The sequence below is a fragment of the Psammomys obesus genome, unplaced genomic scaffold, assembly GCF_907164565.1.
Source record: "Psammomys obesus unplaced genomic scaffold, mPsaObe1.curated_primary_1811, whole genome shotgun sequence".
NCBI classification, from domain to species: Eukaryota; Metazoa; Chordata; class Mammalia; order Rodentia; family Muridae; genus Psammomys; species Psammomys obesus.
Genome location: NW_026596166.1, coordinates 11,826,162 through 11,842,946, shown reverse-complemented (window position 1 = coordinate 11,842,946; position 16,785 = coordinate 11,826,162). Strand labels below are relative to the sequence as shown.

The window sequence follows — 16,785 nt, the reverse complement described above, 5'->3', positions numbered from 1 at the left end:
TGTTGAAGGTAAGTACAGGAAAAAAAGAATAAAGCAAGCTCACAATTAGGTACTGGAGGCCATGTTTCCATGGCAACGTGATAAGGATAAAATAGTCTTGCAAACTCTTCCAGTGCTGTGTGTTAAAGGAAAATCTGAACTCTTTTATCCCTCCTAGGAAGGAAAACACCTTGATTCCATCCAAAAGGAGCATCTGTTCCTTTCCTGTTTGCACCAAGTGACTTGCAGCTGTCAGGGTGAAGGTATATCTCATGAAGGAATGACTGACAAAGGCAGACTATCCATAGCACCATGTGGGGGAAGAACATCACCTCTTACTCTTAGACAAACTTGACCCTGCCTCAGCTAGACTTCACTTTCTCTCTCCACAAGACACATATTCTTTTGTGGTGCACAGCAATCAACAACTAGAGTTTGATAAATTCCAGTACTCCGTGAACATTCATGGAACACAGAACACATAAAGCTGAAAATTGTTATATATGAAACCATCTTAGGGCTGATGGGAAAACGTAGTTCAAGAATTGAAAGAATGTTTTTACTATACAGGATTGTTTTAGCTATTCTGGGTTTTTTGTTTTTCCATATGGACTTGAGAATTGTTCTTTCTAGGTCTGTAAAGAATTGTGGTGGTATTTTGATGGGTGTGGAGAGGGAACTGAGAAGGGGGATCAGATGTGTGGAAAGCAGGGAGGAGGTGAGAGGGCTTGGAGAAGAAAGGGAACTCTCCAAGGGATGAGGGGTCTCTGAGACAAGCTGGAGACTACAACAGAGTAGGCTCCAGGGAGGATATGGTGTTGACTCTAGCTGTGCCTCTTAAGCAGTGGGGGACATGGAGACTGAGGAGGCCACCTTCTAGCCAGGTAATTATAGTGTTGGGAGGGGAACACCAATCCATCAACCCACCTACAAAACCTTTGACCAAAATTTACCCTGCCTAAAAGTTGTACAGAGATAAAGATAGAGCAAAGACTGAGGGAATGTGTGGCCAAACGTGAGACACACCCTATGGGAGATAACCAGCCCCTGACACCATAAATGATACTCTGCTGTGTTTACAGACAGGAGTCTAGCATAACTGTCCTCTGAGAGGCCCTACACAGCAGCTAATAGAATAAGATGCTGAGACTCACAGCCAAGCATTAGGCAAATCTTGGGGAGTCCTGTGGAAGAGTCAGAGGAAAGGATAAAAGGTGCCATAGGAAACAAGAACACCACAAGAAGACCAACAGAGTTAACTAATCTGGGACCGTGGAGAGCACCAACCAAAGACCACACATGGCCTAGACTTAGGCCCCTTACATATATGTAACCGATGGGCAGCTTGATCTTCACGTGGGTGACCTATTAAGTTGATCAGGGGCTGTCTATGATGTGGACTCTGTTATCTGCTTTTTGATCAATTTCCTCTAACAGGGCTGTCTTGCCTGGCCTCTTTGGATAAAGATGAGCTCAGTCCTAATGTGACTTGATATACGGGTGTGGTTTGGTGGGAGAGGGTTCCTTTTCTCCTGAAGAGAAGGGGAAGAGGGATAGGAAGAAAAGGGTGAGAAGGTGGGACCAGGAGGAGAGAAGAGAGGGAACTACAATAGGCATGCAAGTGAATATATGGATTAAAAATATATTAAATTTAAAAACTAAATGAAAGAATACAAATGCTGACTTATTGCTGGAATGTGAGTGTAATATGCTAACTAAAACCCTTATAAACCAATCTTACATGATAAAAAATAGCACATACTCTAGGAAAGTCAATAATTGCTTAATATAAAATATACATCATATAATAGACATAATTAATATGAAAATATAAAAAGCTATATAATAAAGATTACAAATATGACTTGAATTAGAAATTATTACAAACTTTAACCTAGAGACAATAATCATTCATTTTTTGAGAAATAACTATCTCAATCTATCTTGAAAAATCATTTGAAAAGATTGCTGCCATATCTACATACAATCTACATATCTATATCCTTTGAAACCAAGGATATAAAAGGTTCTTGTGAACACACAGTGGTAAGTAGAACTGTGCTTATGCTTTGTAACTATTGCAAGTCCAAATTATAAATAATGTTTTAACTATTCAGTCCAAGGTGAGTGCTATGATACCTTCCCTTTGTCATGTGTCCTCTAAACTCAACACAGATTGGGACTCAGGGGACTTCAGACAGTATTTTAGAGGAAACTGGCTATTCACACCAAACTGATTGTTTCCTGAGTAGCAGATATCTAAGCTGCTTTTTCCTCTTAGAAGTTCTATCAAAGACTCCAGTGAGGAATCTGGCCAAGTATATATTGATCTTCCTCTGCCTTGTGCTTCACACAAAACAACTAGCATTTGAATAATTGCCACACCAAGGAGATAAAAAACCACAAGAGACTTAAAGGGCCTTGTTATCATGGTGTCCTCCATGCTTTCTGATTCTTACACTCTTCCTCTCTCCTTTTGCGAGCTTTTCGGGGTTCTCTGAGATGTGAGGGGAGGGATTCGCCAGAGACATCCCATTCTTTCTCTCTCTCTGTCTCTCTCTGTCTCTCTCTGTCTCTCTCTGTCTCTCTCTCTCTCTCTCGTGTGTGTGTGTGTGTGTGTGTGTGTGTGTGTGTGTGTGTGTGTGTGATTTCTGGCTGTAGGTCTCTGTATTTGTTTCCATCTGCTTCAGGAGAAAGCTTCTTTGATAATGGCTGAATAAGGCACTGATCTATAAGTATAGAGGAGCATCATTAGTAGTCGTTTTATTACTACATTTTTAAGGCTAGTAGTGTTTGTTTTTACCCTAGGTCTCTGGCTACCTAGTTTCAGGTTCTGCTCACTCAAGCAGTTTCAGGTATGGGTTCCATCTCATAGAGCCGTAGGTCAAATCAGACATCGGATGTTTACTCCTAAAAGAATTGTGCTACCATTGCCTGAACATATTTTGCAGCAAGGAAAAAACTGTAGATCATAGGGTTCATGGCTGGTTAGTGTTTAGGTTTCTCTTTTGGTAGGCTGAAGAGTACCTTCCCATACCAAAGACATTAGAAAGCAGGAGTGAAGGTTCTATGTAGGCACCAGATCAACCTCTCCATATTCAACTGATTGCGTAGGTGTTCTTTTCAGCAATGGGGCCTTGCTGTCAGTCTGTGGAGAGAAATCTATAGTCTTGGCAACAATCTGGCTCATTTATGGATTTCCATGGGACCACTCTGGCCAAAAACTCAATTGGATGTAACCCAGTACTAAGCTTTGTTTTGTGACAAGAGATGGCCAGTTAGGACTTCATCTCCCCCATTATTTGGAGACTATTAAATCAACTGAGAAAACCTCATATGTACTCACAGATACTGAAGCAGCAAAGGCAGGGCCTCTATAGGTCTTCACCAAACCCTTTGCATACATATTATAACTTTCAGTTTAGTGTTTTTATGGAACTTCTGGGAGTGTGAATGAGTAGGTCTCTGATTCCTATGCCTTCTCTTGAGTTCCTTTGCTTCTTTTGGTTCACTTTGCTCAACTTTTGTGCGATTGTCTTTGTTTTGTCTAATTGTATTTTATTTTGTAATGTTTTTATGTTATCTCTTAGAAGCCTATTCTTTTCCAATGAGAAACATAAAAGGAGTGGATCTGAAAGATAAGTGAGGTGGAAAAGAACTAGGAGAAGTAGAGGCAAGAGAAACTTTAATTAGGATATACTGCATGAGAAAAGAGTCTATTTTCAATACAAGGGAAAACAAAGCAAACACAAAATCACATGTGACTATTAGACCAAGGGAGTGAGATCTTCTATCTGCACCTCCTCTCCTTCTGGCTCCAGTTCACATTCTGATGAGGAGGAGATAAAGGGTAAGGAGGGCACCGGTAAAGAGACGATCATAGCTGAACATTTAAAAATATATGTAAGCATATGAGACACCTTAGTTCTCAGAGATTCTTCCCTACATGCAGATGACTATGAGAACTGGGTCTCTCTCTCTCCTGCACATTAGCAGGACTCTTATTGCAGAATATCTCAAGGATATCCGAACATCTGGGGCAGAGTCGGAAAACTGAGTGTATAATACCACCTTACTGCCACAGAATGAGACTCACTATCCTAGGGGGAAAGAAAGCTTATAACGTTATGATGCTTAATCTTAATTCTCAACCTACAGGGTTTTAAAGCAAGGCTGTGGCCACTGAGCCTCATGAACACAGTAGCTCGTGATGAGTTATCAGGCTCTCTGGCATGCAGACAGCCATTAGTGGCCTACTCAGACAATATTAAACAAGTGAATCTTTACACACAGAGAGAGAGAGGAAGAGAGAGAGAGAGAGAGAGCTCTATTCCTCTAGAGAGCTCTGACACATACATATCGGTAATGGGTTTTTACCCATTGCTTCTGAGTAATGAAAGGGACAAAATACAGGCTGAGGAATATAAAAATTATGACCCAGAAATAACATCAAATCCAGAATAGGTCAGGGACTCAGAGCATTCTCCACAGCAATTGGTAAAAGCACATAATTATCAGTCTCACAAATTCTGCCACCACCTTTGTAGATCACATTGTGGTCAGATAGTTACATACAGAACAGCTTTTAGACACAAAGGTCACGGGGCCTGCCAAGAAGTAATGACCAACTTATGACCAACCAATACTCTGAATTCTGACGTGGAATAATTGTATTTTTTATCCATGTAACCCATCTTTGAATCTATTACCGGCCGTATATGTAGAGCTGATTAAATAGCATAAACAGAATGAGATGTCTTTCCTCTTGGAAAGACACCTGCAAGAGGTTCAGGGGTTGCTTTTCAATTCTGTGAGAATTCTAGCTGTTCAAAGATGAAAAGTAAAAACCTACCATTTGCTTGTTAATTTCTGTATTACTGTCCACACAGTAATGCGGTCCTACCGACAATGGTAACCCCAGACCAGTGAGCTCTCAAGCATGCTGTGTCATGTCCCCCTACACATCTCAAGTGCTGATGACTCTGAGGTGCCTAACAACAATTAAATGTGAAGTCGGAAACATCTACCGTACTTTTCTTCTTATCTTACATTTCGGAGTAAGAGGGAACCTGGTAGCATAGAACAAAACCATCCTCCTCATTAGTCTTCTAAGTATGGAAGGATAATGAAGAAAGTGCTAACATGCTATTTTGAATCAAAATTTCTAGTATTTCTTTCCAAAAGAATTTTTCTGTGAACATTTAATGAGCTCTGGATTGGAGTCTAAGCAGAGTTGCTAAGGGGATGAGAGAAGCTTGGAGCTATCTGTGCCATTCAGGAACAAACACAGATGGCAGGGAGGATGTAAAGGACAGGAGCAGCAAAGATGGTGTGAGACCATCATCTGGCAGAGAGGAAGGAGCCGAGGCAAACCACCCAGGTTAGGGAGAATTAACAAACAAAACATCTGTCTTCCTTTGGCAAGATGGCCAAAGGAAACAAGGCCAAGGGGAAGAAGGTGGACCTGAACCCTACTGTATTGAAGAAGCAGGGGGAGAAGAGGGTGGTGAATCCTCTGTTTGAGAAGAGGCCCAAGAACATAGCCATGGGGCAGGACATGCAGCCCAAAAGAGATCTCACATGCTTAAACAAATGGCCCCACTACAGCAGGCTGCGGTGGCAAAGGGCTATCTTCTATGTGAGACTCAAAATAGTCTGTCCTGCCATGAACCAGGTCAGACAAGCCCCAGTTGTTTATCAACTACCCATCTATCCAGCTGTTTAAGCTTGCCCACGAGTACAGGCCAGAGACTAAACAAGAGAATCAAAGGCTGCCAGCCCACTCTGAAAGAAAGTTGCTGGCAAAGGGAATGTCCCAACTAAGAGACCAGCTGTCCTTCGAACATGGGTCAATAAGTCACCCACGTCAGCTGGTGGTGATTGTCCATGATGTAGATTCCATTCTGCTGGTGTTCTTCCTGCCTGCCATGTGTCGCAAGATGGGGGTCCCCTTCTACATCATCAAGGGAAAGGACAAGTTGAGATGAAAGGTCAACGGAAAGACATGCACTGCTGTTGCCTTCACATAGTTTAAACCAGAAGATAAGGGTGCCCTGGATAAGCTGGTGGAAGATATTAGGACCAATTACAACAAAAGATACTATGAGATCCAATGGCACTGGGGAGGCAATGTCTGGGTCTTAAATCTATGGCTGGCATAGGCAAGCTAAAAAAAGGGGGGGGGCAAAGACAAAAGAACTCTCCACAGAACTGGGTTAAATGTATACTGTTAAGTTTTCTATACATAAATATAATTACAAAAATTTTAAAAATCTAAGAGAATGGCAGAGAAACAGTTAAAGAAATGCTCAACATCCTTGGCCATCAGGGAGATGCAAATCAAAATGACCCTGAGATTTCACATTACACCCATCAGAGTGGCTAAGATGAATAACTCAAGTGACAACACATGCTGGAGAGGTTGTGGAGAAAGGGGAACCCTCTTCCATTGCTGGTGGGAATGTAAAATGTTACAACCATTTGGAAGTCAATCGGGCACTTTCTCAGACAATTAGGAAAAGTGCTTCCTCAAGACCCAGCTATACTACTCGTAGGCATATACCCAAAATTTGCTCAAGTACACAACAAGGACATTTGCTTAACCATGTTTGTAGCACTTTTATTTGTAATAGCCAGAACCTGGAAACAACCCAGGTGTCCCTCAATGGAGAAATGGATACAGAAATTGTGGTAATTTTATACAATGAAATTCTACTCAGCAATCAAAAATGAGGAAATCATGAAATTTGCAGGTGGGATCTAGAAAAGATCATTCTGAATGAGGGTCCCACAAGGAGAAAGACACACATGGTATATACTCACTCATATAGACCTATAAGATATGATAAACATAATGAAATCTGTACACCTAAAGAAGATAAACAAGAAAGAGGAACCAGGGTAAGATGACCCATTCCTCACTTAGAAAGACAAATAGGAATACTACTCAGCAATCAAAAAGGAGGAAATCATGAAATTTGCAGGCAAGTGGTGGGATCTAGAAAAGATCATTCTGAGTGAAGTATCCCAGAAGGAGAAAGACAAACTTGGTATATACTCGCTTATATAGACCTACAAGACATGATAAACATAATGAAATCTACACACCTAAAGAAGATAATCAAGAAAGTGGACACAGGTGAAGGTGATTAATCCTCATTTAGAAAGACAAATGGGATGTGCATTGAACTTATGACAGGAGTCTACCACAAAAGGCATCTGAAAGACTCTACCTAGCAGTGTTTCTAAGCAGACACTAAGACTCATAACCAAACCCTCGGCAGAGTGCAGGGAATCATATGAAAGAAGGGAAGTTAGTATGATATGGAAAGGAGAGGAGCTCTACAAGGACCAAATATATCTGGGCACAGGGTCTTTTCTGAGACTGACACTCAACCAAGGACCATCTATGGATATAACCTAGAACTTCTGCTCGGATGTGGCCTGTGGTAGCTCAGTAACCAAGTAGTTTTCCAAAGTAAGGGGAACACGGACTATTTCTAACAGGATCTCAAGGGCAGGCTGTTTGACACCCCCCCCCAGGGGAGGAGCAGTCTGTTAGGCCACAGAGGAGGACTTTGCAGCCAGCCCTGAAGATACCTGATAAAACAGGGTCAGATGAAAGGGGAGGAGGTCCTCCCCTATCAGGGGACTTGGAAAGGGGCAGGGAGGAGACCAGGGAGGGAGTGTGTGGTTGGGGAGGGAATGAGGGAGCGGGATACAGCTGGGACACAGAGTTAACAAAATGTAACTAAAAAGAAAAATAAAATAAAAAATAAATAAATAAATAAATAAATAAAGAAAAAAAAATCTAATAGAATTTGAGGTTACCTTCACTGCAACAAAATAAACCAGTGTTCTCCCTCCAGTTGAAACAACAGCCAACTGGCATGCTTGTAGTGGTGTGTTTTGTTTTGTGTTGTATTTCTTTTTGTTTGGTTTGTGGATATTAGGGAAAGGCATTAGGTTCATATTCAAGATCCTACCTACAAGCATAAAGGCAGCATACAGGACTGAAGCAGTCCCTGAACTGAATGCGAACATGGAAGTTCAGAGTGAAATGTGAGCATGGGACTGTAACCCCTACCCACAAAAAGGTCTTTAAAACCATCTATTATAGAATGGGAAGAGACATATAATATTGTCTAGACTTTAGAAGAAGTCAACCCTCTGTTGACATATCAGTTATTAAGAAAACATAATTTCAATACATAGAATATTAAATACTTTATTAGCATATGTTTTGTAGATAAATTTGTTGATAGTAATGGATTTGATAAATACATTTTGTTGCATATATATAATTTTTTAGCACATTCACCTCCTATTGACTTCCGTTTCTCCCCCTACCCACTCCTATTAATATCTTAGCTTCTCCTGATATCCTAGTATCACTTGTTTTCATGTTACATATATATATATGTATATGTATATACATGTATATGTATATGTATATACATGTATATATGTATACACACATACACACACACACACACATATATATATATAAAGAGAGAGAGAGAGAGGTATTTTATATATATAATCACATACACAAATTTATTTACCTATATAAACTACGGCTCTATAAAGAAGAGAAAACATTAGATATTTCTCTTTCTGAACCTGGCTTGTTTCACTTAACACCTTAATATCCAATTACATACATTTTCTAGCAAGCAAGATAATTTAATTCCTTTTTTTAAATGAATAAAAGTCTATTTCATACATATACTACAGCCTCTTTATTTGCTACTCTGTTGATGGGCGTGTAATCTAAGATTCCCTTGACAGCAGTGAATCACGCAGCAATATAGACTGATGTAACAATATCTGTTATACGGACTTAGGAGTCCTTTGTGTAGACGCTCCAGAATTGGGTAGCCGGGTGATATGGTCATTTTATTTTTAGTTATTCCCCATGGATAGAACAATTCCCATGTCCACCAGCGGTGAGCAAAGCTTGTCCTTCCTCTATAACCTCGCCAGCCTTTATTGTTGCTTTTGTGATGTGACTAGGGTAATGCAAAATGTTAGTGAAGTTTTAGTTTGCATTTTCAGATGAATGAGAACAGTGTATATTTTTCGTATTAATTATCCATCTATACTTCACCTTAGGAAAATTGTTTAATTCATTGCCCATTGACTGGTAATGTTATTTAGGTTTAGCATTTTACTATTTTGAGCCCCTTTTATGTACAAGCTATAAACCCTCTGTCATAGTTTAGCAACTGAAGACTTCTCATGCTGTGGCTACCCCTTCATTCAGTTAAAGTTTCTTAAAAGTACAGTGGCTTTTTAATTTCATGCTATCACATTCACCAGTTCTTTTTTTTTTTCTTTTTTTAATTTTATTTATTTTTTATTATTAGTTACAGTTTATTAACTCTGTATCCAATTGTATCCTGCTCTCTCATCCCTTTCCAAACCCTCCCTCCCTTCCACATCTCCTCCCTGCCCCTTTCCAAGTCCACTAATTGGGGAGGACCTCCTCCCCTTTCATCTGACCGTTTTATCAGGTATCTTCAGGACTGGCTGCAAAGTCCTCCTCTGTGGCCTAGCAGGACTGCTCCTCCCTTGGGGGGTGGGGAGGTCAAAGAGCCAGTCATTGAGTTCCTGTCAGAAATAGTCCCTGTTCCCCTTACTATGGGAAACGAATTGGTTACTGAGCTACCACGGGCTTCATCCGAGCAGAGGTTCTAGGTTATATCCATACATGGTCCTTGGTGGAGTGTCAGTCTCTGAAAAGACCCCTGGGCCCAGATACATTTGGTCCTTGTGAGACTCCTATCCTTTCCACGTCATACTAACTCTCCCTTCTTTCATATGATTCTCTGCACTCTGCCAAAGGTTTGGTTATGAGTCTTAGTATCTGCTTTGATACACTGTTAGGTAGAGTCTTTCAGGGGCCCCCTGCGGTAGGCTCCTGTCCTGTTACTTGTTTTCTCCTATGTCCAATGCACCTCCCATTTGTCTTTCTAAGCAAGGATTGATCATCTTATCACCAGTTCCTCTTTGTTGCTTTTCTTCTTTAGGTGTATAGATTTCATTCTGTTTATCATATCTTATAGGTCTATATGAGTGAGTATATACCATGTGTGTCTTTCTCCTTCTGGGATACCTCACTCAAAATGATCTTTTTTAGATCCCACTATTTGTCTGCAAATTTCATGATTTCCTCCTTTTTGATTGTTGAGTAGTATTCCATTGTGTAAAAATACCACAATTTCTGTATCCATTCTTCCATTGAGGGACATCTGGGTTGTTTCCAGGTTCTAGCTATTACAAATAAAAGTGCTACAAACATGGTTGAGCAAATGTCCTTGTTGTGTACTTGAGCAAATTTTGGGTATATGCCTACGAGTAGTATAGCTGGGTCTTGAAGAAGCACTATTCCTAATTGTCTGAGAAAGTGCTAGATTGACTTCCAAAGTGGTTGTACCAGTTTACATTCCCACCAGCAATGAAGAAGGGTTCCCCTTTCTCCACAATTCTCCAGCATGTGTTGTCACTTGAGTTATTCATCTTAGCCACTCTGATGGGTGTAATGTGAAATCTCAGGGTCGTTTTGATATGCATCTCCCTGATGGCCAAGGATGTTGAGTATCTCTTTAAGTGTTTCTCTGCCATTCTATATACCTCTACAGAGAATTCTCTGTTTAGCTCCATACCCCATTTTTTAATTGGATTACTTGATTTATTACTTTTTAAATTCTTTAGTTCTTTATATATGCTGGATATCAGCCCTCTGTCAGATATAGGGTTGGTGAACCCTATATCACCAGTTTCCCCATTCACCAGTTCTTGACTTTAGTTCCTGTCCTACTGGAGTTCTTTTCAGAAAGTTCTTTTCTTGCCTTTATCTTGAAGAGTTTTTCCTGTCTTCTCCTAATAGTATCAGAGTTTGGGGGGGGGGTCTTACATTAAGTGCTTTGATACATTTTTAATTCATTTTATTTTTGTTGGTGGAAATATTAGGATCTAGTTTTGTTCTTCTACAAGCAAGGAGCCAGATTTATTTTTTTCCTCCATGGTATGTTTTGACACTGCTTCTGAAAATACTATGTGGGTTTATTCATGGGCTTTGTTCCATTGACCTGTGTCAATGTACTTATGATAGTTCCAGGCTGGTTTTGTCACTTTCTCTGTGTAACATGACATTGGGTAATGTAATTCTCCCTTTTTGCTCAGGATTCCTTTGGTTATCTGAGTCTTTTGTGCTTCCATATAATTGAGCAAAATGGACTTTGTTTTTAACTTGTAGAATTTCTGAAAGCACATTCAATAAATACAGCTACATTAGTTGATAACAAAAAATAAATACCACTGAAGTGTAAAGTAACAGTAATAAAAATAGTGTTAAAGTCACAGGCTCAGACTGAACTTGAATAATAACAAAATTCAAAGAACTAATGTATAAAAATGTTTTCAAACCAACTTTATCTGTACTAGTTCTACTATCCTTCAAAGAACAAGTCATATGATTTTATTAGCCTTGCAGGCAAGTTGGAAGCTTACAGGGTTTTCCTGAATTCAGCTCTGTCTCCTTTTACACATATCCAAAATTAATTCAAAGACCTGCACGATGAAACTTGACACGAAAGTCATGCTGTGTTAACATGGACAATATAAAGCCAAACACAGCTCCAGCACCTCGCTGCAGCCCCATGAAACGTGTAATAGAAATTATATTCTAAGAAAGGGATCTTAGCCACAGTAGGAATTAATTCATTTTATTCTTAGTTGTGTTTTATTTGGCCTTCTGTCAATTTTAGTTTTCTAGACACAGGAAGCCACCAAGGATGAAATCTGAAAGTGAGATATGGAGATAGAAAGATGGGTGAGCAAATGCACACAGGTGCACAGGATGTCCTGAGTCCTGCTGTTACAATAGTGTATGGTGAAATTTTACTAAGAATGTCTTAGATATTCTTGCCAGAAAGCTGAAAAAATGGCAGCAAGATGATGAATGTGACTGTTTTCTGGACTACAATGACCACTTTACCATATATAAGAGCATCAAAACATCATGCCGCACATAGGCAAATGAAAAATAAGTGGATCTTGCGTTTTGCTTTAATAGTCAAATTTATTTCCACATTTTCTTCTCACTCAAAGTTTGGGTTTTTTTTTAATTATACACATTTAGTCATTATGATTTCAGAGATCATAATTATATATAGGTGATTTGACAGTGGCACATCGCCATTACGGGAGTGTGAATGCTGAGCTTGTTTTCTGAACTATTAACTATCATTAAATATGAGATATGGCAGCCAATTTGCACTATGTTATCCAATGTGTCACTCAAAGATTTAACAAATGCTTAGAAATATGCTAGATCATAATCCAAACAGCAATTTCTTTGTGAATTTTCATTATATCAAATCAAATAGAAACTTGTGTATGTAAAGTGCTTATATTTGCAAGTATGTAACATTTTGATGCTATAATTAATGTATTTTTTCATCATGCATTTAACACACAATTTGCATTCATGAAAACCTAGGTACCAGTTAGCTTGTGAGGCTAGTTATTTCTTTATAATTTTATACTCTCCAGAGCCACAAAAATAGTTACAGTATCTATTCACCCACTAAATATTAATTTATACATCCAGGTTTTGTGAAAGTTTCAAAATATGTCAAATGTAGTCATTGCTTTCAAGAAAATAAAACTGCAAAAAAACTTTGTGACCAATGATACTTTAAAGGGATTCTTTACTTTTACAACACGTTGTACTGCATATCAAGCTACAAAGGCAGACTTCTCATTTACTGCATGACCTCAAAAAAAATTCTGTCTAACTTTTACGTGTAGTCACATTTTACTGGCGTCTACACATTCATAGATATTCAATATCTCTAAGACAGTGAAGATTATTTGGCTTATCCAATAAAAAGTAGCCACAATGACTTACTTTGCCTAGTCCCTGCTCATCCCACAAAATGAAAGAGAAATTAACCAGAGCTTATTCAGAGAGCTCATCCTGGAGAGCTGTTGATATTTTAAGCTAGCACTGGAGAGGGAGCTGCTACATGGTTTTCCACAGCACAGTTAACTCGCTGAGCAGCAGAACCCAATCCTGGTGCCCTATGCCACAAATGGGCTGCAGGAATTGAACAGAGTCCCACTGCCTCTTTGTTGTCTGAATGGTCAGTGGTGTCTGGGTTTTATGTCACGCCCAGGGAATTCCTGAGTGTTGTTTAGGTTTTCTTCTTTTTCAGTTACTTTCTGTACTATGTCTTGTTTGTGTTGTCAAATGAGTTTGGCTGAGAAAAAAAAAAAAAAGTAGAGTGGTAGCTGCCTGTGGATCTCCAAAAGTCATTGTTTCTATGGTCCAACAGAAACACCCATAGACAGAGGGACCTCGGGGTGGCCACCTCCTTACAGATTCTGTTCCAGGCAGTGAGGTGTTACTTGAATGTGAACCAACAGTTGACACTGGAAATGGTGTGTATAACCTTCTCTTTGTTATTGAAAATACCCTGTACACCTAAAGGAGCTAAGCAAGAAGGAGGACCCTGAGTGAAATGATTAATCCTCACTCAGAAAGACAAACAGGATGGACACTGAAAAAAAAAAAACAGAAAATAAGAAACAGGACAGGAGCCTACCACAGAGGACCTCTGAAAGATTCTACCCAGCAGTGTATCAAAGCAGATGCTGAGACTCATAACCAAATTTTGGGTAGAGTGCAGGGAATTATATGAAAGAAGGGAGAGACAGAAAGACCTGGAGGGGACAGGAACTCCATAAGGAGAACAACAGAACCAAAAAAATCTGGGCCCAGGGGTCTTTTCTGACACTGATACTCCAACCAAGGACCATGTATGGAGATAACCTAGAACCCCTGTACAGATGAAGCCCATGGCAGCTCACTATCCAAGTGGGTTCCCCAATAATAGGAACAGGGACTGTCTCTGACATGAACTCAGTAGCTGGCTCTTTGATCACCTACCTCTGAGGGGAGAGCAGTGTTGCCAGGCCACAGAGGAAGACAATGCAGCCAGTCCTGATGAGACCTGATAAGCTAGGGTCAGATGGAAGGGGAGGAGGAACTCCCCTACCAGTGGACTTGGAGAGGGACATGGGAGGAAATGAGGGAGGAAGGGTGAGATTAGAAGGGAATGAGGGAGGGAGCTACAGCTGCAATATAAAGTGAATAAACTATAATTAATATAAAAAATTTTAAAAAATTTTTAAAAAGAAAACAGCTTGTTCATGCAATATATTCTGATATGGTTTCACCTTCCCCAACTCTTCTCTTCTCCTCCTTACTCACACAAATTCACACACTTTCTCTTTCTCTCTCACAACTATATTGAAAACACTTGCTCTAGATACTGGCTACCCCAAACCCTTCCCACCAAGTAGGATGTAGCAATGACTGGAATGCCAAAAGCTAAAACATCATAAGAAATATGTTTCATACACACACACACACACACACACACACACACACACACACACACACACCAGAAAGCTGCTCAGCCTTTCATACCATAGAAGCTAGATTACATCCCTCTAAGTCTACAATTCTGTAGGTCTGGCTGAGGAAGTTCCAGATGTTATCATTTTTTTGCTGCTTTTATAATATATGATAGATCTGAGCTCAATAAGAATTTCCTAGTAGCCAAATATGTCAGCTGAAATGGGGACTCTGCTAGGAGTTCTCTACTTGCCAGCTATAATCAAAGCTAAACTAGAAATTAAAAATTTTGGAGTTTGTAGCATTGGGAAAAATGACACTTTTGTATTTTCCCAGAAAATACTTAGAAATAAGATTGTCAACAGAGTGAGTCCAACTTAAAAAAAAAATAAGATTTAGATTATGACTTCAGATGACTTTAGAAAACATTAAATAAAAAAAAAAGAAGAAAAGAAAGTCAGACTGAGCACAAAGATGAGGAAACAAATAGGAGATTTGACAGGTTTGAGAACTATGACCAAAAGAGATCTTACCTTGTGATTATTTTCACATAGAATTGCTAGGCACAAATAGCGACACTATATCTTCAGAGAAATTCTGTTGCCAAACACACACCAACCCAAATAGTTAAGTTTTCTTTGGAAGCTTTAACCAGCCATAGTCATCCTTCAGTATTTGTGGATAATTGGGTCCAAAACTCTCTGAATAGCAAAGTCCAAGGTTACCAGATACGCTTAAGTCCCTTTTCTTTATCTTTTTTCTCTATTATTTATTTATTTATTACAATTTATTCATTTTGTATCCCAGCTGTAGCCCCCTCCCTCATCTCCTCCTAATTCTACCCTCCCTTCCTCTTCTCCCTCTATGCCCCTTCCCCTAGTCCACTGATAGGGGAGGACCTCCTCTTCTTCTATCTGACCCTGGCCCATCAGGTCTCATCAGGACTGGCTGCATTGTCTCCCTCTGAGGCCTGGTAAGACTGCACCCCCCAGGGGAAGGTGATCAAACTGAGTGATCACCTTCAAGGTGATCAAGCTGGCCACTGAGTTCATGTCAGAGACAGTCCCTGCTTCCCTTACTATGGAATCCACTTGGAAACTGAGCAGCCTGTGGGCTTCCTCTGAGCAGGGGTTCTAGGTCTCCTCTATGCATGGTCTTTCGTTGGTGTATCAGTCTCTGCAGGTCACCCGGGGCCCAGAATTTTTGGCTCTGTTGGTCTCCTTGTGGAGTTCCTGTCCCCTCTAGGTCTTTCTATCTCCTTCTTCTTCCATAAGGTTTCCTGCACTCTGCCCAAATTTTAGCTATAAGTCTCAGTATCTCCTTCCATACCCTCATGAGTAGAGTCTTTCAGAGCCTCTGTGGTAGGCTCCTATCCTGTTCCTTGTCTTCTCCTACTTGTGATGTCTATCATGTTTGCCCTTCTGAGTAAGGATTGAGCATCTTCCCTAGGGTCCTCCTTGTTGTTTAGCTTCTTTAGCACTATAGATTTAAGAATGTTTATCCTATATTATATGGCTAATATCCACTTATAAGTGAGTATGTACCATATGTGTTTTTCTGCTTCTGGGTTATCTCACTCAGGATGATCTTTTCTAGTTCCATCCATTTGCCTGCAGATTTTATGATTTCTTTGTTTTAATAGCTGAGTAGTGTTCTGCCATGTAAATGTACCACCATTTCTGTGTCTGTTCTTAGTTGAGGGACATCCAGGTAATTTCCAGTTTCTGGCTGTTATGACAGTTTCTATTAACACAGTTGAGCAAATGTCCTTGTTGTATTGTTGAGTATCTTACCAGATATGTTTAATTCCCTTTTACAAAAAAAAAAAAAGTAGCATTTGCATGAACCAAGCAAATCCCCTGCATATTTTGTATCAGTTCTGTATTACTGAAAATACTTCTCATATATAAGCAGTATCTGACTAAGCATCAAACCATATTGTTTACAGAATCAGAACAAGAAGAAAATCTCTACATATTCCCTATAGGCATGACTCATTCTAATATTTTCTACCTTTGATTGGTTTACCCCTGGATGTAATGTCCATAAATAAAGAAATCTGACTGTACCACAAACTTCATAGCTTCGATCAGCGTAATGCTTTTCTCTCACAGTTCTTCAGTCAAACCTCCCAGTCAAGTGGAATTCATTTCACCTGGAACGCTAGGAAACAGCAGTTTCAACTCTATCTCCTACTTTCTGCTAGTTCGCAAATATCCTTAGTACTCCTTTGCTTTGCAATGCTACATTCTTCATTTTTATATCACCTACTCATATGCTGTGGGCCATTTTTCTTCTCCATTTCTTTCATAAGGATACTTGACATTATATTTTGAACCCACCCAGATAATCCAAGATAGTAGCCAAATGTCAAACGT

The 16,785-nt window shown here is 39.7% G+C and overlaps 1 pseudogene; it reads left to right on the top strand.

Annotated features, from left to right (window-relative positions):
• Nucleotides 1-5,404: 5,404 nt before the first annotated feature.
• On the top strand, nucleotides 5,405-6,198 carry LOC129667814 (60S ribosomal protein L7a-like; annotated as a pseudogene).
• Nucleotides 6,199-16,785: the final 10,587 nt, after the last annotated feature.